Source organism: Centruroides vittatus, unplaced genomic scaffold, assembly GCF_030686945.1.
Source record: "Centruroides vittatus isolate TY-2023 unplaced genomic scaffold, ASM3068694v2 contig_1416, whole genome shotgun sequence".
Taxonomy (NCBI): Eukaryota; Metazoa; Arthropoda; class Arachnida; order Scorpiones; family Buthidae; genus Centruroides; species Centruroides vittatus.
Genome location: NW_027120889.1, coordinates 477,946 through 502,035, shown reverse-complemented (window position 1 = coordinate 502,035; position 24,090 = coordinate 477,946). Strand labels below are relative to the sequence as shown.

At 27.6% G+C, this 24,090-nt stretch overlaps 1 long non-coding RNA gene across 1 annotated transcript; it reads left to right on the top strand.

Annotated features, from left to right (window-relative positions):
- The first annotated feature begins 1,798 nt into the window (after positions 1-1,798).
- Positions 1,799-24,063, top strand: LOC136968222 (uncharacterized). Its single transcript, XR_010879621.1, has 3 exons — positions 1,799-1,890; positions 2,105-2,206; positions 23,854-24,063. It is a non-coding gene; the product is annotated as an uncharacterized lncRNA (long non-coding RNA).
- The last annotated feature ends 27 nt before the right edge of the window (positions 24,064-24,090 follow it).

The window sequence follows — 24,090 nt, the reverse complement described above, 5'->3', positions numbered from 1 at the left end:
AGGAAGAGCTAACAAACTTTATGAGTGACTCCCGAAGTTCCCGACTCCCTTTTTAGTTTTTGTGCGGTTTTTAAACCCACAAAAAACCCACCAGTAGCCGAGTGGATAAAACCACCGAACATTGGCATGTGGTCGCGGGTTCGCGCCTCACCAACGGTTAAGGTTTTCCAGGTTTTTTTCATCTAACACCTAAATAGAAGCCAATAAAATCCTTTAGAGAAGCAGATCTCACGTGTTATGCTACCTTATACGTTTAATTTTCATTGCCTACGTCTTTAAATACGTCACAACGTAGTAACACTAAGCACTCCTCTTTCCTATACCTTAATAAATAAAAAAGTAAAATACAATAATTCCATTTAAAATTAAAATTGGTAAGCTTGTTTAATAAATTTTATGTATTAAAATTCATTTTAAAAAGTCTTAATCTGTACTTATTTAATTTCAGATAAAAGAATTTGTCTAGTGAGACAAGTGTTTTTTTTTTTTTTTTTTTTTTTTTTTAAGAGGATTATTTTTCTAATTTTATAAAATACTTTAATAAAAATTTATTAAAAAGATATTATTGATCGTAAAATATTTTTAACTAGCAACAAAATTAAACTGCAAAGAATCCGATAATTTTATCCCTAACATGAAAATTCCTTAGAGGTAAATCATTAATTACAGAAAAAGTAAAGTTTAAAATAAATTCAGCTAACTAAGCTTAAAGATGATTTACAATTTTGATGACTTTCTTAAGTAGGAATCACATTAGTTGATCTATAAATAATTTCCGTAATATTCAAACAATTTTGCAATATCAAGCAAATCTTCTAATTTAAGACTCTTTGACATCAATTTATTCTTGTTTCCTTCTTCCGTTTTAATCTATAAATAATTAAGTTAATAATAAGAAAATAATTGAGAATACAATCTATTTATCTGCGTTAAGTTGCAGCAAAAGCAAAAGCATGTACTGTACGTAGCACGCTTCATTGATATAAATAACCCGGTCGCGGGTTCGTGTCTCATTCAACCCTCATTGAAGGGGTTGGCCGCGTGACTTTTTCTGGGTTTTGTTTACGTGTCAAACATCTAAACAGAGGCCAATTTCACAAAGAAAAAGAGATACCTCCCAGGGAAATTACTCTAACCCATACCACTTAAGGAGGAAGAACCAAAATTTAAAAAAAGTATGTCTATATAGAAGCATCCTAAAAAATATATTTTAGTAAAGAATAAAAATTTAATTTATAAATAAAATGTTCAGAGTTACATAAAAAAAAATCTTATATATATATAAAATAGAATATAAAATTATTACAAGTAAAGAAAGAATTGAAACCATAACAAATAATGGAAGATTTAAAGTGAAAAATATATTAAATTTATACAATAAAATGTGTGAATGCTTCAGAAAAAATTCTAGCTTTTATATATATTTTTTTGATTTATATAGCCTAGATTTAATATAAGTTTATATATACATATATATGTCTATAAATCAAAACATATAGCTCTATATATATAGTTAGAATCAACTTAACCTACATATAACTACTACACATTAAGTTGAAGTTGTACAAAATGTGATATGTTCTATATTATTAATGTAGAGTATAGAAACTATATTTATATAATAATAATAATAATAATATATATATATATATATATATATATATATGTATATAATTCATTAGGAAAATTTAAATCTACAACATCGTTTCGCTGATTGGCTGAAACAGAGAAGCGCGCCGTTGCTATTGGTCGACGGTTATAATTGACGTTTAAATTTTCAAATTCTATCGAATCAGAGAGAAGAACGTGCGTAATTTTTAAACTACTTTAACTTTCTCTAGAACCACGACCAAAAAATTCTTTATTAGCCGATCTTAACTGTATAATATTGTATTATATGCTGTATAAATATTAAATATATAGTTTTTTGATTGGTTTGTTATTATTTATAGAATTTATTTATTTATTTATTTTAACTTAATTTAGCTAACTAACAAGAATTATTGTTAAGAACTGTTGCCAATTTAGTTTTCTATTTAGTTACAGTACATTATTACAAACTTTTAACAAACTTTATTTATTTTTTTTTTTTAAGGAAAGAAAGAAAGATATTATTGATTAAATTGATCTGGTTTAACTAAATAGGAAGTTTCCATTAACTGCAGATTGATTTGCCTGGAAGAAACTTTCGATTGTACAGATCAAGGTTAGTTTAACTGTATTATTTCTTTCATTTTTTTCTGTTTTTTTACGATGTATTCCTCTGTTAAAATTATATATAATCTATTCTGTATAGAAATTTAATGGAATCTTGATAGAATTTTACATTGTAATTGGTTTTTTTGATCGATATTTTTCACTTTCCTATCTGATTTGTCTGCAGTTTTTTTAAAAAAAAGGAAAATTTATTTTCTTTGATAGCAGAACATAAAATTTGTATATTTTTTAAAATGTAATTAATGGGTTATTTAAATAATTCTTATATTATATTTTCATTTAAAGGTATTAAGGTTTGCCTTAAATTTACATAAAGCTTATACTTTTTGACTTTAAAATGGCGAATTAAATGATATTTAAAGACAAAAAAAGAATTATTATTATCTTCTGTTTAAATCATTATTTTGTATATTATAATTATAACATTTATTTATAATTTTTTTTATTAAAATTATAGATTAATGACTTGAAACCGTGTCGCACTTGATTCTTGTTGACTACGAACACAATTATTAAAATTATAGATGTAAAGCGTGACAGACAGACACATAAGACATTATTTACACATATAAATGAAGAAAGAAAATTCATATTTAGACTTAAAAAATGAGATTATATTTCAACTTTTTAACATTAAGATAACATATTTTAGTGTTTTTTTTTTACATTTACTTTACAAAGATTTATATTCTTAAATGGTGTCTGACAGTATAACAAATGTCTAGAAAAATAGACATTTTTCCAAATGACTTCCATCAGAAACAATGACTCGAATCTAAAAAAATAAAACAAAAAATTGCTATTTTCGGAGTTTAAAAGCAATCTTTCAAATGTTCCACAACATTAAGAAAGTATATGTCTGCCTTTCAAAATTTCGATGTGAATCGTTACAGTTTAGAAATGACTATTATTCAACGAGTTCAGTTGAATGACAATTTAGATTTGCTACTCATAAATCTAACCACCCCCTTTATAAAAATATCTGTCCAGACTTGATTTTAACTAAATTCTTACAATAAATATGAATCTTTTCTCTCATTTACGTGTAAATAATGTGTGATTCTAAGTGACAAGCAGCTGTAAGCAAGTCAATAGTAACTACTGTACCATAAGTTTGCTTGACTTGTAAGAAAACCAATGGTAATGCATGTTACTAAGTGACAAGAAACTATAAGCAAGCCAATGGTTTGCTTACGAGACAAGAAAACCAGGAGTATATTAAGCAAAGCAATGAGAAATACAATATATCAATGGTTTGCATGTCATTTAGGAGCACACAATATAAATTACTTATCTGCTTCTAGTTAGAAGCATCTGTCTGTCTGTCACGCTTTATATCTATAAACTTTTTAATATAAATAGTGTACTATTATTATTATTCTAAGAATTTACGTTATATAATAAGAATTTAACTGAATTTTTAATAATGTATCTTTTTTTAATATTGTAAAAAGAAATATTTACAAAACTTAGAAAAAATGCAGCACTATACATTGATAAGAAGCTTATGATATGGGTATTTTGCTGTTTTTTTTCCACTTTAAATGGATCATAAAGAATTCATAATAAAAATAAAATAGTTGAGTGACATTGATGAAAACGTTTAATGAATTAGAAAAGATTTTTAATAGGGTCGTTGGACTTTATTAAAAATAATATTCAAAATATATTTTTTACAAATATTAAATTTTAAGAATTGATTTAATTATTCTTATTTAAAAAAAAATATATATATATATATATATACATAAATATATATAATATAATGTATATTTAGAAGGAATTGCTAAAAAAAGAAAACTATTCTTAAATACTCACAAACACTTTTAAAAATTAATTTTTTATCAATAAAATTCTACACATTACGATTAATTGCACCTTAAAAAGCTTTAATTGTCTTGTAAAATATTCCTTAAAAAGTAAATTTAACTGTATTAAGATATAAAAGCCCACCATTTGTCGAATGGATAAAACAACTCCACAGTTGTAGTAAGTCGTGGGTTCTGTCCTTGGAATTTTCCGGGTTTTCTTCACGATTTTAACACCTAAATATGGACCAGTTTCCCATATGAATACTGGTAGTAAGTTAGTCGTGGGTTCAGGACTGACCAACGGGCTGTGCACGTGGAGTTTTTCGAATTACTTCACGTTTGTAATACCTAAATATCGTAGACAATCCTTTCAGGAAGTACACCTCTCGGCAGATCACCCACGTGTCGCGTTGTCGTATACAATAAATTCCAAAATAAATAGAAAACAGCATTAAAAAAACGTAAATATTGAACTTTTTCTTAAAAGCTTAAACATATTTTATATCACAAATTTAAAAAAAAAATAATTAAAATAAACGATATACATTATCAAAAAATTAAAAAATAAATTATCCTCCGGTTGCCTAGCAACTAATATCCTTTTACTCGTCTCAAAGTATCAATTTTGAGAGGAAGATCAGCATCATCATCAACATCCATAACTTAATATCAATATTTTTATAATTTATTTTATTATTATATCTTCATTATTTATCTATTTATAAAAGAAAATTATGATAAATTATTGTATAATAATTAAAATATAACGAATATTTTAAATCATACTTAATTGTATCGGTGCTGAAATTAATTAAATGATGTTAAATGATCAAATAAAAAATACTTATCTGTTAAATTGATTTTAAAAAATACATTTTTAATCATTTAAAAAAATATATTTTTATATTTTAAACATATATTTATAATAATAATGGAAATGAACAATGTTATATTTACTGTAAACACGAAGAATAACGAAAGTCGTTTGTTTGTCTGTACGTGAATAAAAATCGATTATGTCTGGAGATCATAAAGTCTTGTCCTCATAATTCTCTCAAAATTCTTCAAAATTAATAAACTTTTTCTTTGATTTTTCCTTTAATAATATATATAAACAACAATTTTCTTTAAGAATAAATTAAATTAAATGAAAATCATCGAAGAAATTTAGTTTAGAAGAGAAAGAATTTGTAAGTATAGCATTGTTATGCATTTGAGTACTTTGCACGTTCTGTATGTCGGTCTGTAATGCCGTACGAGAATATAGGAGAAAAAGATGCTAATAATTTTTAAAATACATTTACAGATGTATTTAATAAACTAATAATATACATTATTATTAGTTAAAATTAAATGTTTTTAGAATACTTAAAGAATAAAACTTTAGCAGATGATCCAAGCATTAGATAATATATTTTAATATGATGATGGAAGTATAAGTTCTAACTTCTAGTCAAATTTAATTTGCTCTTTAAAAATGTGCCCAATGTAATATTAATGCTAATCAAGTTATGTTCATAAGCATTAATCATTAAATTAACATAATTATAAAGTAATTAACTTTTAGGTATAGAAGTAAATATGAAGAAATAACTATACATGTCTTAAAAATATAAGTTATTATAATGCAATCGTAATGCGTATTTTATGATGATAATTGAGATAATACTGCACCTCTTATGGTAAATACTTCTAGTGATCAGCATCAAAATATACTCATTAACAAGGGAGATGTTAGAATTCAACGAAATTCTATTAGTCCAAACGTAATGACGATGGTAATAAGTCATTACAATATCACAGCAAATGGAAATTTCCTGTATAACAATAGTACAATATAAAGCAACTTTTAGTACATGGTAATACCTCCTCTTATGGGTAAATCTGTTGCAGAATAGAATACGGGTTCTGTATGGTATTCTGCAATGTTGCAACTGCCGCTCCAGATCTCTCACACTCGTGCATGGCAAGCTTGCTCCCATTTGGTCCCACAAATGACCAATAGGTGACAAATCTGGAAATCGGGCAGGCCGAGGAAGTGTGACGACGTGTCGGAGATGTAATTATCTTTCTAGAAAGTGGCTGTTGCAGCCCTATCACAAAACAACACACGCTAGAGCTCAGATTTTCATGAACGTACCTCTTTGCCGTCAATGTCCTTTGTACCAAACTACTTGAAGTGACCGTCTGTCGTACGAAATGGCTCCCAGACCAGCTTGCCAGCAGTTGGAGCAGTGTACCACTCAATAGTAAAAGCGGAATTGAAATGCTTACTAGTGATCTTGCATAGTCTAACATAGTGGTCGCCCATTTCCAAACAGCATGGCATCATTGAAAACAAAGTGATGGGCAAAGATGCCATTGCAGATGCTCATGCTTGCCTCACGGTCAGACAATCGTTTCTTCTGACAATCTGTCTGGGGTGTCCAGAAACTATCGGTGTTTGTATGTGTGGCCTTACGTATCCACTTCCATCAATACCGATCAAAATTAAAACAGACAGGCCTAGATGACGGGAAATTCAGAGAAATGGCCATCCCTCTTCCCTCAGCTCAGTGATTCTGTCCAAGAAGTTCTATCCCAAACTTCAGCTGTGCTCAATGTCTTTGACTGCATGGTTCGAAGACCTCCAAAGATGTAAATAGAAAACAGTAGGCCTCTGCAAACTTTTCTATGGGATGTAAAGGTGGTGACATTACTTGGTGTGCAATCCGGCTTCAACTGTAATTATTTACATACCTGAGACATTATTTAATTTTAAAAATTGTTATTAGATTAAAAATAAAAGGTTAATGGTTCCAAAATGGCGGCTCGTCTCTGATTCCAGCAAATAGAAGAAAGGAAACAGTGGGGACGCACGTTCTAACCTAACCTAACCTATTCTAATAAATTACCATAATTATTATCAACAAAATTATTAGAATAGGTTAGGTTAGGTTAGAACGTGCGTCCCCACTGTTTCCTTTCTTCTATTTGCTGGAATCAGAGACGATCCGCCATTTTGGAACCATAGGTAACATTAACAAAAAAAAAATTATTAAATCATCATAAAACTTTCTTAAAATCTTGAAAGTCTATAAATAAAAATAAAGAAATTTGCCTAGAAGTTTTAAAAAACAATTTTAACAATATAAAATTTTAATTATAAATACATAATGATTATTATTAAATAATAATAAAACGATTTTTTATGATACAATTAAAAACTATTTTTTAAATATTAAAAAAATTAATTATGATAAAATTTATTATTATATAAATTAAATTATTAAATTTTTATTAATTATAAACTTATTAACTTTTTTTTTATAAAATAAAATTTTAAAGAATAGATAAATAAATTTAATTATTATTGTAAATTTTTAAAATAATAATTCTTAAAATAATAAGCATTTTTAATATAATAAAATTAATTTACTTACTTACTTAATTAATTAATTAATTAAAGAAAAAGCTCTTAAATACGAATTTAAACTTTTAAAATGGTATGCAAAGTACCATTTAAAAGTGGTGAAGTATTAAATGGTACAATAGATTATCTAGTTAATGTACTTTAAAACAAATTCATTACTTTCTTGAACAAAAAATAAGATTAAATAGAACAATTGATTTCCAATAAGATCAAATTGGATCATAGAATTGGGATATCCAGCTGTAGGCTGTTGGAAAACAAGTAAAAAAATAATAATTCTTCTAATAAAAATAAGATATTTCTTTATAAATTCTTTAGTAGGAAAATATTTAATAATATAATTTTAAATAATTCCCTTGAACGATATTGAATTTCTTAGTAAGTTAAAGCTATTAATTTTAAACTGTTCAAGAGTATCGAGTTAACTCGTATATAATGAGTAAATTAAACACTAGAGAATACAATGTAATACATATTAGACTACGCTAGTGACCGGGTGGATAAAACCAACGAACACTGGTAGTCGCCAGTCGTGGTTCGCATCTCACCGACGAGAGCTAGCCATACGAAGATTTCCTGGTTTTCTTCACGTGAATAGGAGCCAATTTTCAAAAGAAAGTCCTTTCAGAAAGCACCCCCTTACAGGTAACACGCCTGTTGTAATAATGTAATAGATATTAGACCCAGCTAGCGACCGAGTGAATAAAATCACTGAATACACTAGTCGCGGGTTCGACCTCACCAACGTGCTGGCTACTATTTCCGAGTTTTCTACGCGTGTCAACACCTAAATAGGGAGTGAGTTTTCCAAAGAAAGTCCTTACAGGCGACATCTCTTGTTCATGTGTTGCATTACTTATCTCATTACACCACAATACATATTTTCTTTGTATCGTTTTACACAAAATATGTGAATTTTGCCTGAAGTAAAAGTACAGAATAGAGTTTTAAAAAAAGAATTTTCTATCACAAATTTCATTTACGAGTACTACGGTTCTTCAGAATTGAATACTGGACAAATTGATCCATTTATCGGCCCAGTTGACAATCTATTTACCAGACAATTGACCTATCTGGCACAGTTGTTCAATACTAAACCACTCTGGAACGATTGAGACCGTAACAAAAAAAAAAAAAAAAAAAAAAAAAAAAAAAATTTAAATAATTCTTATCGATGTTTAAAGTTAGTAAAGTGTGACGTAACAGCGTGGAAGTTATAATAAAATCATTTTAAATACGTTTAACTTTCTATACTCGTTACGTAAGTGTACAAATGGATTCAGACACGTGCCATTTCTCATTATGGATTTTACTCGATGTGTTTACGTAATTAGCTACAATTTCTGTTATGTTTGCTTGATTTTTGTATGTTTCCAGTCTTAGAATATGATAATGCGTAGTGTAAATAATCTATTTATGCTTAAAAAATATAAAAGTAAGTAAATTTGGGAAGGGAGGAATGTCATCAATAGTTGGAAAAATTAGGAAAAAAAAATCTCACTTGTGCCTTCGCTAAAAATAATGAGTTGTGTAAATATTATGCAAATATATAATGTAAATGTGATGAAGAAATTTGAATAATTATCACCTCTTAAAGCAAATAAACGTTAAAGGAAATGAACACGCGAAGCGTACGATGCGACCTGTCGATGCGCCTTTAAGCAACATGGCGGATGAGAACAGATGAAACACACCTAACTTTATTCAAATTTTAATAACTTCTGCATCGAATATTAGGTATTTTGAAAATTAATAATTGTCTTTAAGAGTTTATAGAGATTACTTTAAAGACACAAGTAGATTTACAAAGGGAGGATTGGATTGATGGTTTAAGGCAATGCAACATATGGGCAACATGCCAAGAGGAGAGGATTTTCTACGAGAAACTGGCCCATATTTAGGTGTTAGACAAATGAAAAGGAACAGTGTCTGTTGGGAGCGCTTTCTATGGGAATATGGAAAATGGCTCCTATTAAGGAGTTCGACAATGGAAGAAAACTCGTAAAACTCTACGCCGCCAGCCCGTTGGTCAGGTGCGAACCCGCAATCAACTCCCAGTGTTCAATGATTTTATCCTCTCGTTCACTGGTGGGCCTTTACAAAAAAAAAAAATAAATTCTTTTTATGTTTACTGTTTGAAAAAGGCTCTACAGATTAATATAAACGATCGTACGCGCTTTAGAAAAATGATTTCTGTGAGATAAGCAGATAGACGCGATCATTATAAATACTCGCGACTGACTAGTTTTTCTGTCTTCAACTCCCATTATAGACAAATTATTTCACAAGCGATCCACAAGTGAATAAGAATCTGAACTTTCTTTTTATAAAAGCTAAAAGCGATTAATTTAAAAATAGACTGAAATGGTCGATAAACTATCTGTTTAAATACAGGTATATGTTTTTATCCGGGCTTCTGTTTAAACTATTAATTACTTGGATAAATTGGAAATAAAATTCAAATTTAATTTTTAAGAACATTGCTCGTGTTAAACAGTTCGATTTCGGACAATCGAGTTGATCTGTACGGTGTGATCTCCTACATAAACTTAATTCAAAAAGTTCAATATAAAATGCGCCCATTACGTTTTCTGTTGGGTTTATTGGGTGCCTTACCTATTTTTGTTTTTATCTATTGTGAGCATTCTTGATATATATTTTGGCCTCGGCGGAGGTGGTAGAGCTAACATACAATGCAATACGATCGCGGTAAAGAAAATGTTTCAGCACTTTGTTCATGGTATTCAACTGTTCAAATTATTTAATCTTAATTCATATTGTGAAGAGATTTCTCTGATACGTCAGGTAACACCAAATAAGTTCGGGATATAAACCACACTCGTACCCAGCAGAATTCAATATACAAAAAACTTAAACAAACACCTTAATGTTCGCTGAGAAATTTATTAATTTAACTAACGTTTTCGGCTTATTCAATAAGCCATCTTCAGGTTTTTAACTTTCGAACAAAAAACAATATCGTTCTATTAAAAGAATACCATAGTTTGAAAAAATTCAAATCATTAGTAACGGTCAAAAAATAAAACAAAGAGGATGAACATGGTAATAAAAATAAATAAATATACATAAATAAATAAAAATGGTAATATAAATAAATAAGTATACAAAAATATATAAAAACAAAAAAAGAAAAAAAGGAAGAACGTGGTAATATAAATAAATATACAATAAAATCGTAAAAGATACAACAAATGTAAGGTAAAAACGTTTTACTCGTGCCCATATATACTACTATCTATCCTAACCAGAAATACTTCCCCATAGAACTCACGTGTCTCTTATAAATTTTTAACTGCATATTTCCAAGCTGAAGGAAGACCTTCTGCGTCCCTTGCGTTAATACATTTATCTCTTAGTTTGCTTCTGTAAATTTCTATCTTTTCAGCCGCTCTTGCCAAAGTTGGGGAGTGTACCTGCTTTATGATTTTCGCCTCATTCCAATGTACTAAGGATCCCTCCGTCTGCCCCATCTGGGCTAATACCGTCGTGTTGGAACCTTTTCTAATATCATATTTATGTTCCTTGATCCTTATTCCTAGGTTTCTAGTAGTAACCCCTACATAATCTTTATTAATACCTAATAGCTGGTTCTCGTAGGGAATCTTATACACACCCGCCTTATCTTCTTTTTTAACTAACCCTTTATCGTTTCTAAGTATTTTATACAAATTCGGAGCTCTTTTCAAGATCACCCTTGTATCCTTAGTTCTTGCTATTTCTTTCATAATCTCTCCCAGATACTTATTGTATGTAAATTTCGTGTATCTGTAAGGCCCGTGCCTGGTGTTCTTATCATTACTGGCCTCAAATTTTCTAATAATTCCCTCAATGACTTTCCTCCTATAACCTAATGTTCCTGCTATCTGTATAATTCTTTCTATCTCTGTATCCCGGTCTATCACATTTTCACAGTATATAAAGGCCCTTCTAACCAATGCTCTAAATGCTGCTAACTTATATTTATAAGGGTCATTAGAGCTTGCAGGGATATATAGTGGGCTATGTGTAGGTTTAATGAAAACGCCGGTGGATATATGCCCTTTGTTAAATATAACATTAATGTCTAAGAAATGTACTATCCTGGAGCTTTTCTGCTCTAGCTTCAGGTTAAGGCCCTCTTCGTTCTCGTTAATTCTATCTACAAAGTTAGCAATTACTCGATTGTTCCTCCATATGGGAGGAACAATCGAGTATTAGAACAATCCATCCAAATGTATTAACGCAAGGGACGCAGAAGGTCTTCCTTCAGCTTGGAAATATGCAGTTAAAAATTTATAAGAGACACGTGAGTTCTATGGGGAAGTATTTCTGGTTAGGATGGATAGTAGTATATATGGGCACGAGTAAAACGTTTTTACCTTACATTTGTTGTATCTTTTACGATTTTATTGTATATTTATTTATATTACCACGTTCTTCCTTTTTTTCTTTTTTTGTTTTTATATATTTTTGTATACTTATTTATTTATATTACCATTTTTATTTATTTATGTATATTTATTTATTTTTATTACCATGTTCATCCTCTTTGTTTTATTTTTTGACCGTTACTAATGATTTGAATTTTTTCAAACTATGGTATTCTTTTAATAGAACGATATTGTTTTTTGTTCGAAAGTTAAAAACCTGAAGATGGCTTATTGAATAAGCCGAAAACGTTAGTTAAATTAATAAATTTCTCAGCGAACATTAAGGTGTTTGTTTAAGTTTTTTGTAAGTTCGGGATACTTTATAAAATTCAAATTGTTAAATTATATCTAAGTAAATCTCACCAGTGACCGAGTGGATGAAACCACTAAACACTGGTCGAGTCACGAGTTCGCACCTCACCAACGGGCCGACTGCGTGGATTTTAACAGGTTTCTTCACGTGTCTAACGCCTAAATAGGACCCAGTTTTCCATAGAAAGCCTTTCTGGAATGCACCCTCCCTTGGCTGAATATCCACGTGTTGCGTTGCAATTTTTCATCAAAACCAAACTAAATTAATATGCAAATAAATGTTACACACCTATTCCTAAAATGTAAATCATATCGATTGTTGAGGAAAGAATTTTTGGCCACCAAAATTAGTAGTGGTGAGAGAGGCCAACGAACATATCCGCTAAGGGGGAGGACTTTCAATAGAAAACTAAGCAATAAACAGCACCTGTTTAGTTGTTACGCCGTGTGAAGAAAGCCCGGAAAACTCGACATGGCCAGTCCGTTTGTCAGCGCGAACCTGCGACAAACTATCAATATTAGAAGTTTTATTCATTCGGCCGGCCAATGGTCAGCACAGAATAGAATTGTTACTAGACAATGATTGTTACAGTCTATATTAAATACATCTTTATTAAAATATCTTCCTTTTTCAATAAAGTAAGAATAAAATCCTTTTTAAAGTATAAACCAAATAATTAATTTTTATAAGAAATTTCTTTTTTATTAGTTCATATAATAGAGAAATTGATATTTATTTTTCCTTAATGAACTATACAAGAATCTTCACTCAAGAATCATCAATATCCTGTATTTGATTATCTTATAGTGGATTACCTTGTAACTGGCACTTAAATTTAGTGGCAACTTTCCTCTCGAGGCATCTCTTTCCCCAATTACTCTACATTTTATAAAAATGAAGAAATGATATATTTTTGAATAAATAAATTATTATTCCCGATTAAATTACTCGAAACATTTGTTTAATTTATATTATTTGTATATTTTATTAGTTTAGTACAATCGAACCTTCAATAACGACCACCTCCCAACAGCAGCCATTTTATCGAGTTCTAAAGAAATCAGTTCTAAAGAATAAAATGGTATTTTATTTTGTTATTTACTTATATTTTAAAGCGAGTTTACACTTATTTTATATAATAAAAATGCTGTTTTTACGATTCATATTCACAAATTTATTTATTTACAATACACAAAACACAATCAACTAACTTCCGAACCATTCTGTATTTAATGTAATTAATTATTAAAAGAATTTTATTTTATTTTAATTTTTATAAAATTTAATAATAATAATAATAATAATAATAAAATACTAGTTTAGATAGAAAATTCTCGTAAGATTTATATATAAGTAGTGTCAGTTCCATTAAAGTTAATCGAGTGTAGAGGGACGACAAAGCACTTCAGTAAAGTAAGACGTGTGTGCATTTAAATAAAATATTTATATCCATGAACAACAACAAATATATTATTTTTACTTCATTTAAAACTATTTTTTTTCTTCAAAAATTAAAAGAAAAACTAAAAAGAATAATCCAATTTCCCATCAAATTTCTAGCATTCTCTAGAAGATTATAAAAATTCTTGAGAATCGAATGACTACAGGGGTTTAAAAAAATAATAATAAAAAGAATTCATTTACTTCCTTTGTTCTTCGCTAAACAAATTCGATTATATAAAAATAATTTTTTCTGTATTTTTCTCGTCTTTTTCTATGAAAAAAAACCACTAACTTTCCTCTCGTTCCCCCTTGTCTAGCTCTTAAAATAATCATAAAAATAATAAAATTTCTTACCTTTACAGTTATTTTCAAATGGATAAGAGTAATAGGATTACATTAAAAAAAGCTTTTATTTTAATTTCTAGATAAAATATTAAAATAATAAATTGTTTAAAATAAAATTTTTAATGAGATTTTAACACTTTAAAAAAGTGCTAAATAAATTATTATTCTGGATTTTAAAATATATATATATATTTTTTATAAATTAAATTTTTATATTTAAAATTAATAAATTTTTAAATAATATAATGATTTTTATTACTACTATATTGAAAAAATTATTTATTAAAACTATAAAAGTTGATTTTCTGTCATTTCGCTTCGCGTCGCGTCGCGTGGTATTGCGTCGAATTTTAACTGAATAGTTTAAAATAAATCTCTTATTAACTTATCACGTAATTTATATTAATAACAGTATTATTTATATATTATTGTAAAAAAAATATTATGGTTATGGGCATTGTATTTAAATGTGTTTGATGCGACGCGACGCGACGCGATGGGAAGGGCGAACGAAACATAATACAGTATAAATAATAATGTCTTTATTATAACAGTAATTTTGAGATATTTCGAAATTTATAAATACAATTTTAATTCTAATTAGAGAAAAAATAAGCATTATTATTAATTAAAAATTATTTTAAAATATTAAAATCAACGTTTAACAGCGTATAACGCGTGTTAATGGTGTCGCGTCGCTTCACGCGCTACCCGAAATAATTATAAAAAATCCTACGTTTAATTTACTTTCTCAATTTTTATTGAAACCATTTCTTCTTATATTTGAAACGAAATTAAGATGAAAATATATTCATAAACTTAGACTAATTAACGTAAAGGTTGCGACGCGACAACGCGCCGACGCGCGCCAATAACTAAAATAAAGAATTTACGTTACATAAATACTAAAAAAAAAAAAAAAATGCTTTAAAATATTTTAAAATGAGTTTTAAAACTATAATTTCAATTAAAAACAAAATTGTAGGGCTTTAAAGACATGAAAATTGTCCTTAAAAGGGATAATTGAAGTAATAATGGAAAAATAATCGACTTATTTAAGATAGACGATTAGAAAAAAGTAAATAATTAAATTAATACTTTAAAAAGAATTGGAATTTAAAAGTAATTAAGGTATTAAATTTCTTATAAATTATTCTAAATTCAATTAAATAATATATATATTTTTTTTATTTCCTTTAAAACTAATTAAGTATTTAACATTTAATATTCTTATTAAAACGTTGACGTGAAGGTAAATATGTAATTAATAAATTGATCATTTTCTTAAACGAATTTTATAAAACTGTTATTTTCTCTATTCTTAAAGTTTAATGACATCGATTTGATTTATTTATATACCGTTGAACCTCTCAACGACGGACACCGACGGGATCGTGAAAAAATGAGCGTTGATCGAAGGTTCATTTGTTTAGATTTTTATTCAAAATGAAGAAAACATGGCCGTTATTTAAAGGTTATTTTGTATGAATTTTTGTTCAATTAAAGAAAAAAGACCGCTGCGGAATTGTCACTGCTTACAGGTGGCCGTTGTTAAGACGTGAACGTTGTTTAGAGGTTATTTTGTATGCAATTTGTTCAGTTCTGAAAAAAATTGTAAATTTTTATTATAATTATTTTGTATTGTTTTCTATAATATTTTAGCTTTACAATTAAAGTTTTAAAACATTTTTCCTGTAATATTTTAAAATTTATTGCATTTGTTGACGTCATATATGTGTATATTTTTCCATTAAAATCCAAATATTCTTTATTTTAATAAAGATAAAAGCTTTCTAAGAAAATCAAAATTATGTAAATATTCAGATATTTTCGTACTTTATACGATAATTGAATAGATATTTTCTTTTTTAAGAACTATACAAGCGTGAAGGGAAGCGACGCGACGCGCCAGTCTCTTCGCGCCAGATCCTATAATTTAATTTATCTTTAAACGTATTTCTAGATTGTTTTTATGAAAAATTATAAAATTTTTAAAGTAAAACATTAAATTTAAGTTATATAAATACGACAAATAACTTTTATATTTGTATTTTTAACGGTAGTTTTAATAGGCGCGAAGCTACGCGTCACCATAGCGCACTCATATTATACTCATCAATACTACATCAAACATCTATATTATATCACAATTACGTAAGAAAAAAAGAAAACGGATATATTACTAAATATTAAAAGATATATCATTGCTACGTAACTCGTTATTACGTTGTCGCATCGCGTCGCGCGTATAACCACAAGCGACGTGATGAGACACGAAAATTATCACAAATTACGTTAAAGAAACTTAACTTTTTTACTTATAAATAAAATAAAAAGTATTTTAAAGTAATTTTTAAGATATAAATATATAAATTCTTCAAACTGTAAACTTAAACAACGGAATTTTTCAAAGCAAACATAGCTAGTTTACCTTAGAATAATACGCTTTAGACGTAGACTTTACTGATTAAAAATAAACAGAAAATAATAAAAAGAAGAAACTTCGTACCAAATGGAAACAATAAATAAAATTAAAGTTCACTTGCCTTTTGTTTTTTCCACTTGTTTATCTATTTTTTTAGTGCTATTTTTCTTTAAAACAAGAGCAAGAAAATTAGCATCCTTCCTTGAGTTTTCCAACAAGATTACACGAGATAAAAATACCAATTATTAAATTTATAAACAAAATAATAATTAATATAACGATTTTTTATGTAGATTAATGTATAAACATTAAAAAACTATAAAGAAAAATCATTTAAAATGAAGAAAAATGACACTAAATGCGAGGGTGTTACATAAATATCCATTAGTGAATTGTAGTGTTTTTCTTTTCTTTTATTGATGAAAGGTTTACTTAATAACAAAATGGTAACTCTTGCAAACAATTCTTTACTAAAAGTGCTACAAGAAGATACAATTTATTCAGTTGAGAACCTTATAAAATGTGAAGTAGTAACCTAATTCCCAAGTATCCATTATGGGAAGTAGAAAAGATCAGTTACTGGAGGTAGGATTGACCTTTTATAAAATGGATAATCCCATAGGATTGGTTAAATACTTAAGATGCATCTGAGATCTAACTATTAGCAGTCTATTTTTCTAACTTCTAAAAAAATTGATCCTTCTGGAGTATTGTAAACAATACATTGCTATAGAATTGTATGGCATTAGCATATAAACAATTTAGAATTTATTTATTTATTTTATATAAGAAATATGAAACAATATTAATGTAAAACGAGCAATTATTTATTGTAACATCGTCGGGCCACAATTTTTAATCATGTATTTAATTAATTTAATTTAAAATATATGCTCGCCACCTCAAATTAATAATGGTTTGCCCCTGTACATCATACTTTTCCTTTAACAATACAGTCGTGCCGGTCATTTATTAACTGCTTTCAGGGGAAAAGTTTTGAATCGAAATAACGTAACTTCCAGTACGAACCGAAAGTTAATGTATAATTAATCGGAACCCGTACGATTTCCATATCTGTTTTGGATTTCGTTTATCTAACTCTGTTCTCGCGATTAAGGAAGGACAGACGGACAGAGGGACGACAGTGGAAATTTACAGGTCTACAATTTTTTCAAATTGTAGTCCAATTACATGTATTTACAATATAAACTTACACTAAATTATATTCATTTTCAGTAACAGAATATACACTCGAACCTCCAATAATGGCCACCTGTAATGACAGTCACTTTTTCAGGAACATTGAGCAAAAATGCATCCAAAATGGGCAGTTTTTTTTTATATTTCCATTAGTGGCCGTTGTTAAGAGGTTTGACTGTATTTTAAATATACTTTTTACAGTATATATAACCTACATATATTATTACACCATAAAAGTATATAAGATAGGCTACAGTAAAACCTGTCCAAGACGGAACCAGAATAAACCGGAAACTTGCCTAAACTGAAAAAATTCTTCGAAACAAAAGGATTTTCTATGTTAAAAAATGTAGCCTGTTCAACACGGAAATCTGCCAAGCCGGAAAATAAATATTATGTACCGTGTCATTACGGTTTACACGGGTTTTACAGTATACGAATACGTATATAAAATTTTTAATATATTTATTTACGTTTTATAAACGAATAAATATACGTAAAATTAAAGTGATATAAGTCAATTTTTACTATACTTTTACATAATAATCAACTCAACCTGTTAAGTAAGAATTTAGCAACCCTTTCTATCTCCCCACTCCTTCGACCTGTAATCGTCAAAATTTAATAGTATCAATCTCCTTAATACACAAACCTTTCTGCAAAATTTCAAAAAATTTCGACATAAAGCACGGGCGTTGTTAAGCTACAAAGAGGGTGAACAAAATCGTGCCCCCACATACACTAACATTTAAACATACAGAAAAAAATCCGAATTTTTTATATTTCTCGACGTTTCAGGGTCCCCCAAAAATGTAAAAATCTGGGGGGGGGGTCATTTTTAACTGACTGCCATACCTTCCTCTCTGTTATGTATAATAGAGCCGAAAAAGTAAAAAAGCTGTGTGAAGTCTTGTTCATCTCCATAAAGTTAAAAGAGAGTTTCTATATTATAATTTGCAAATTTTTACTTAGATAAAGTTAAACTTGTCCTTGGATACAAGTTGCTAATTTTGGATATCACCTTGGGCTATCTACTTATCAATTGTTTGGGATTTAAACGAGGGTGTATCCTGGGTGTGTCATCGGGTGTGGTTAATGAGAGCAGTTTATAGCGAAAGCAAATACGATTTATCATCAAAAAAATTATTCTATTTTAATCTTTTTTTTAACGATTATTATATAAAATTCTTTTATCTTCTTATTGTTATTACTTTATACCTTCTTTTTTTTAAAGTCAGTTTCTATTTTCTTGAATGTCATTACCTATAAAGTTATCAAAGTTTACACAAGTTTTGAAGAGTAATTTCTTAATTTATGTAGTCATTAAGTGATGAAAAGTTTATAAACTTTTTTAAAAAGTTCGTTTTAGATAAAATTTTATATAAAAATAAATAAGTTAATTTTATTTTCTTTAATTTTAAAGTAGTAAAATTTAAAATTAAGATAAAGAAGTGTAATTGCTTTCAAGAAATTTATTTTAAAGTTCGATTCATTTTTTCCAGGAATTACTTTCTGATTTAATCTTAATTTTAGACGGAACATTTCTTTGTTTTTACTGATATTTTAATAAATAAAAGTAATTTATTTCACTTATATACGTAATAACATACGTAATAATATACGTATACAGTAGACGTAACATTATAAGGTCGGTAAACTCGATATAAGGCTGAAGGAATGTCTGTCGAGGCGCTGTAATAAGCGAAATTTCTACATAAAGAGTTAGTTATTTTCTATATTTTTTAAAAAATGACGCAGTAAAATTTTACTCAAATTGATTTTATATTGTTTTAAAGAAAGTTTTTAAGTTATTTATTATAAAATTTCAGTTTATTGAATAAATAATGTTGAAGAACATCAACGAGAAGTCCTTTTCTTGAGAGTATCAATGTCTACAATGAGCAATTCTCTTCCTCTGCTTACTTTATAATCCGAATATCGTATAATTTCGAATTCGTATAATTTCTAATCATTTTAAAAGCGTGGTATTGAAGGGTACTGTATAGTACATCAAAACGTACGAATGATTTTGCCCATTGAAAGTTACAAAATTGTGAATTTATTATTATAATAATTCGAATTTTTTAAAGAAAAATACATTTTACATCAAATAGAATTAGGTTAAATCTTTATTTAAGTTAATTAAACCTTATTACTGATGATAATACAATAGATTTCCGCTTTTACGACCTGATTGACTGGCACAAAACGTAGTTAAACGATTCGTAGTAAAGCGAGCCGGTCGTCTTTCTTATAAGTTTTAGTGTTGTAAATTCGGACTATGTCCGTAGAAATTAATTTTGATTAAATAATGTCTCATAGGTAAGGCCTGTAAAAATACACAAGATAAATACGGCATTTTGTACAGCCATAATGAAAAATTTGCATAAGAACGAGGTTTAAAACGGGTAGTCGTAAAGCGGGGTCTACTGTGTAAACATTGTTATATATAATATATATTTATTTATTAAAAAGTAAATTAAATAATTAAAAATTTCGATCTTTTTATATTTACTTCATTTATTTTTTTTTATAAAAATATATTAAATAAATAAAATAAAAAATTTTTTAAATTGTAAATAATTCAAATATAATTTTAAAAATCCAATAATTTCATAAAAATTGTAAAATAAATGACAAAATAATTCTTAAATAATTTTAAAAAATAACCTTAAATTAATAAAAACAATACAAAATAATCGTAAAATAGTTAAAAAAAATTTACTGAAATAATTTAAAAAATAAAAAAATAATATAATTTTTAAAAGATTTTTTAAGTAAAGAGAGCTATTTCGTTACATCTGAAGATAAAAAAAATAATAATAATAAAATAAAATAAAATTTTCGAAGAGTAATGCATAAAAAAAATACGTGTCTATTTGTTTTTCAATATGATTTTCTTACTTCATTCAACAAAAACTTCGTTTTTATTTTTATTTATTTTTTTTGAGCATTTTCAAAAGAAAAAAGTCACTGACAGAATCAAAATATATACTTAGATAAAAAGCTTTAAATTTTATTTTTATATTTTTACTTTTATAAACGCTTTATTCCACCACAAATTTTATCGTGGGTTTTCCTCTAAATAGTAATAAATAAATATTTTTCGAATTATTTTATTCGTTCTTATTGAAAATGTCTTTTTTTTTTAAAAAAATGTAAAATTTAATTATTATTTAGTAAATAGGTAATTTAAAGTAAAACGAGCGATTACTTGTCGTGTACACGTCATTACACCAGGCTGCAATTTTAAATCATATTTTCATCTTAAAAAGCACGTGACTTCCGGTTTAAACCGGAAGTTCTTATATAGTTAATCCGGGTTGAATGACCCTACCCTACGCATTTCGGATCTGTTCTCGATTTTTATCTATTTCGCTACATTCTCGAGATTAACGAAGGACTAACGGACGGACGGACGGACAAACAGATTGACTGCAATAATCTGCAATTTGAAAATTGCAGCTTAAAAGTTTAGAATTTCCAGTTTGGATTTTATTCAATTGTTTTCTAAAAGTTGACTTTTTGGAGGAGTTTTTACAAATTTATCCAGATTTTTGAATTTTCGAAAAAAATTCAATGGATTTTTTAAAATTTTACTGGATTTTTTTAATGGCTTTTTAATGCTTTATTTTGTAATGCGAATCCTTCATAAAGCGATAATTATTACGAATGCTTTTTTACGGAATAATTTTTTTAGTAGTTGATTTAAAGATGTATTTTTTCTTACACGCGCTTTTGAAGAGGACATTTTGTAACTGACTTTTTGAAGATTAATTCTTTTTTCTTTTCAGTTTCGTTTCTCGAAAGGAAATGTTTCTCGAAAAATGAATTTTTGTGGCTATTTTTTTTTTTTAATTTAATTTTTTTGAAGTTTTTTACTGCTTTAGAAGATGAATTTTTATGATAAATGTTTCCAGGATGATTTCTTTTTGTTGGATGCTTTTTTGAAGATTAATTTTTGCGACAATTTTTTTAAAAAATGAACTTTACTGATTTGAAGATTAATTCTTCTAACAAGAGGTTTTTTGAAGATTAATTTTTTTTTTTTTTTTGAAGGTAAACGTTTGAAGAGACGAATTTTTCTGACAGCTTTCTTGAAAATGAACAATTCTTGACGATAAGATTAATTTTTGCGATTATTTTTTGAAGGTAAATCATTGCTGATTGTTTTCAGTGGAGGAATTTTTGTGGCAAGTGTTTTCAAGATGGTTTTTTTCTTTTCTTTCCGAACGTTCTTTGAAGAGCAATTTTTTCGACTGTTTTCTTTTGAAAGTAAACTTTAGTAACTGATTTGAAGATGAATTTTTCTGACAAGTTTGCCTGAAGATTGACTTTTTGTGACTTTTTTGAAGATTATCTTTTTTTTTTCAATTGTTTTTTGAAGGAGTTTCTATAATTATTATTTAAAAAGGAAATAATTACTTGAAATTTTTTCAATATTTTTTTAATGATTATTTTACGTTTAATGCGAGCTTTTAACACGAGTTTTTATGCGATAATTATAAATTAATGCTCTCTATAATAGCATTTTTTAAAATAGTTTTTATACTACATTCCAGAAATTTATATTTTTAGAACTTTTTTTGTAATTCTTGATCTTATGAATTTACTTAGATTATGTGTTAACTGCTCTACTGCGTTACCTGTATCTACTTTACGTGTTTGCAGTTACAATAATTGAGAAAGTAAGTAAAATAAGTAATTCTGCAAAGATTAAAATAGCATTAAAATTGAGAAAACGTTAATTAAAATAATAGAAAAAATGATAGTCAAACCTCTGAACAACGGACACTGACGAGAACGTAAAGAATGGCCGTTGTTTGGAGGTGATTCTGTGTGCAGTTTTCAACGTTTCTGAAAAATGTCCGCCTTTTATAGGTGATAGTTATTAGTTATTCAACTGCAATACATTGAAAATTATGTATCATAAGTTAGAAGATCGATTTGATCTTCCGCATCATCAGGTTTCTATAGATTTCGGTCAATCATTTAAATTTTATCAAAAGAAATATGTTAAGATGTGGCAAGCGATGAAGGAATTGAATTTTAATATTTCTCATCACTTATCATCTCATCATCATTTATCCTTCTTCTTGCGATGAAATTTAAATAAATGATTCAAAACTAGCGATAAATAAGATGAAAATTGATAAGGAAGATCAAGTTTGATCATCTTTATCATTATATTCATACAACATCGACTGTTCATTTAAATTTTATTATGTGAAAATATTGGATTATTCTAAACGTTTTAAAATGAAATATTTTAAATAGAAATAAAATTAAATTTAAATTTAAACAGAGTAAAGTTTATCTTAGACAAATTGAAAGTTTAAAATTAATGGCATTATTGACATTTGCTAAAATTTAACAAAATTTGGGTGGAGAAACATTCGATCGATTTTAATATCGATCAAATGAATTCCATTCAAACTAAATCAACGATGACAATGTAAATCTGCGCAATTTAGCACCTCCCTTAAAACTAAATTAAACAAGTTTCCTGATGAATTTTAAAGTATTTTTATTTCTAAGCTTATAAACTTTATTTCTAAAACTACCAGGAATTTTTTGGAGGTGGTCTTTCCCGAATATATCAGGCCCTTTGTCACTCAAACTCCGAAAAAATATTTCAAAAATATATTTTATGAATTTAAAACAATTCGAAAAATATCCGAATAATATTTTAATTAATAAAATACATTTATCTTTATTTAAAATTAATTTAAAACACAATAAATAGACATTTCTAGTTGGGCTGCAATTTGAAGATATTATAGACTTATAAATTCCCATTGTCGTTTGTCCGTCCGTCTGTCTTTCCTTAATCTTCAAAAGGTAGGAGGCCCCGATTAAGCAATATACAAATTTCCGGTTTATAACGACAGTCACGTTATTTAAATTCAAAACTTTTCCCCTGAAAGCAGTTAATAGATGACCTACACGACTCTAGCGTTAAAGGAAAAGTATGATTTACAGGGGCAAGCCACTACTATTTTGAGATGGAGAGCATATATTTTAAATTAAATAAATTAAAAATACTATAAAAAAAATTGCAGCCCGGCATTACGACGATGTTGCAATAAATAATCGCTGGTTTTATTTTAAAATTTAGTTTAAAGCGAATTTTTAATTTATTATTATTATTTTTTTTGTTATAATACAGGAAATAAAAGAAACTTAAAGATTTAAAACATATTTTATAAGACTAAGAAAGAATTTGTTCTTTTTTTATCCTTTTTTTGTGTTTTTAGATCGTAAGTCATCCTGTAGTAAAGAAAGCATTACATATCTTCGCTTTACAACTCTTTTCACTTAACAAAAGCATTAATGTAACTTTTCTAATCTTCTTTACAATAAATTCACTTCGCTTTGGACCAACTTACTGATGTTCTTTACAAGTTTTTGATGCGTACAATAAGAAAAAACTTCAACCGTTCCATTCAGAAAGGTCAAAGATACCATTTTTAACTTCCCTTTTTTTAAAACTG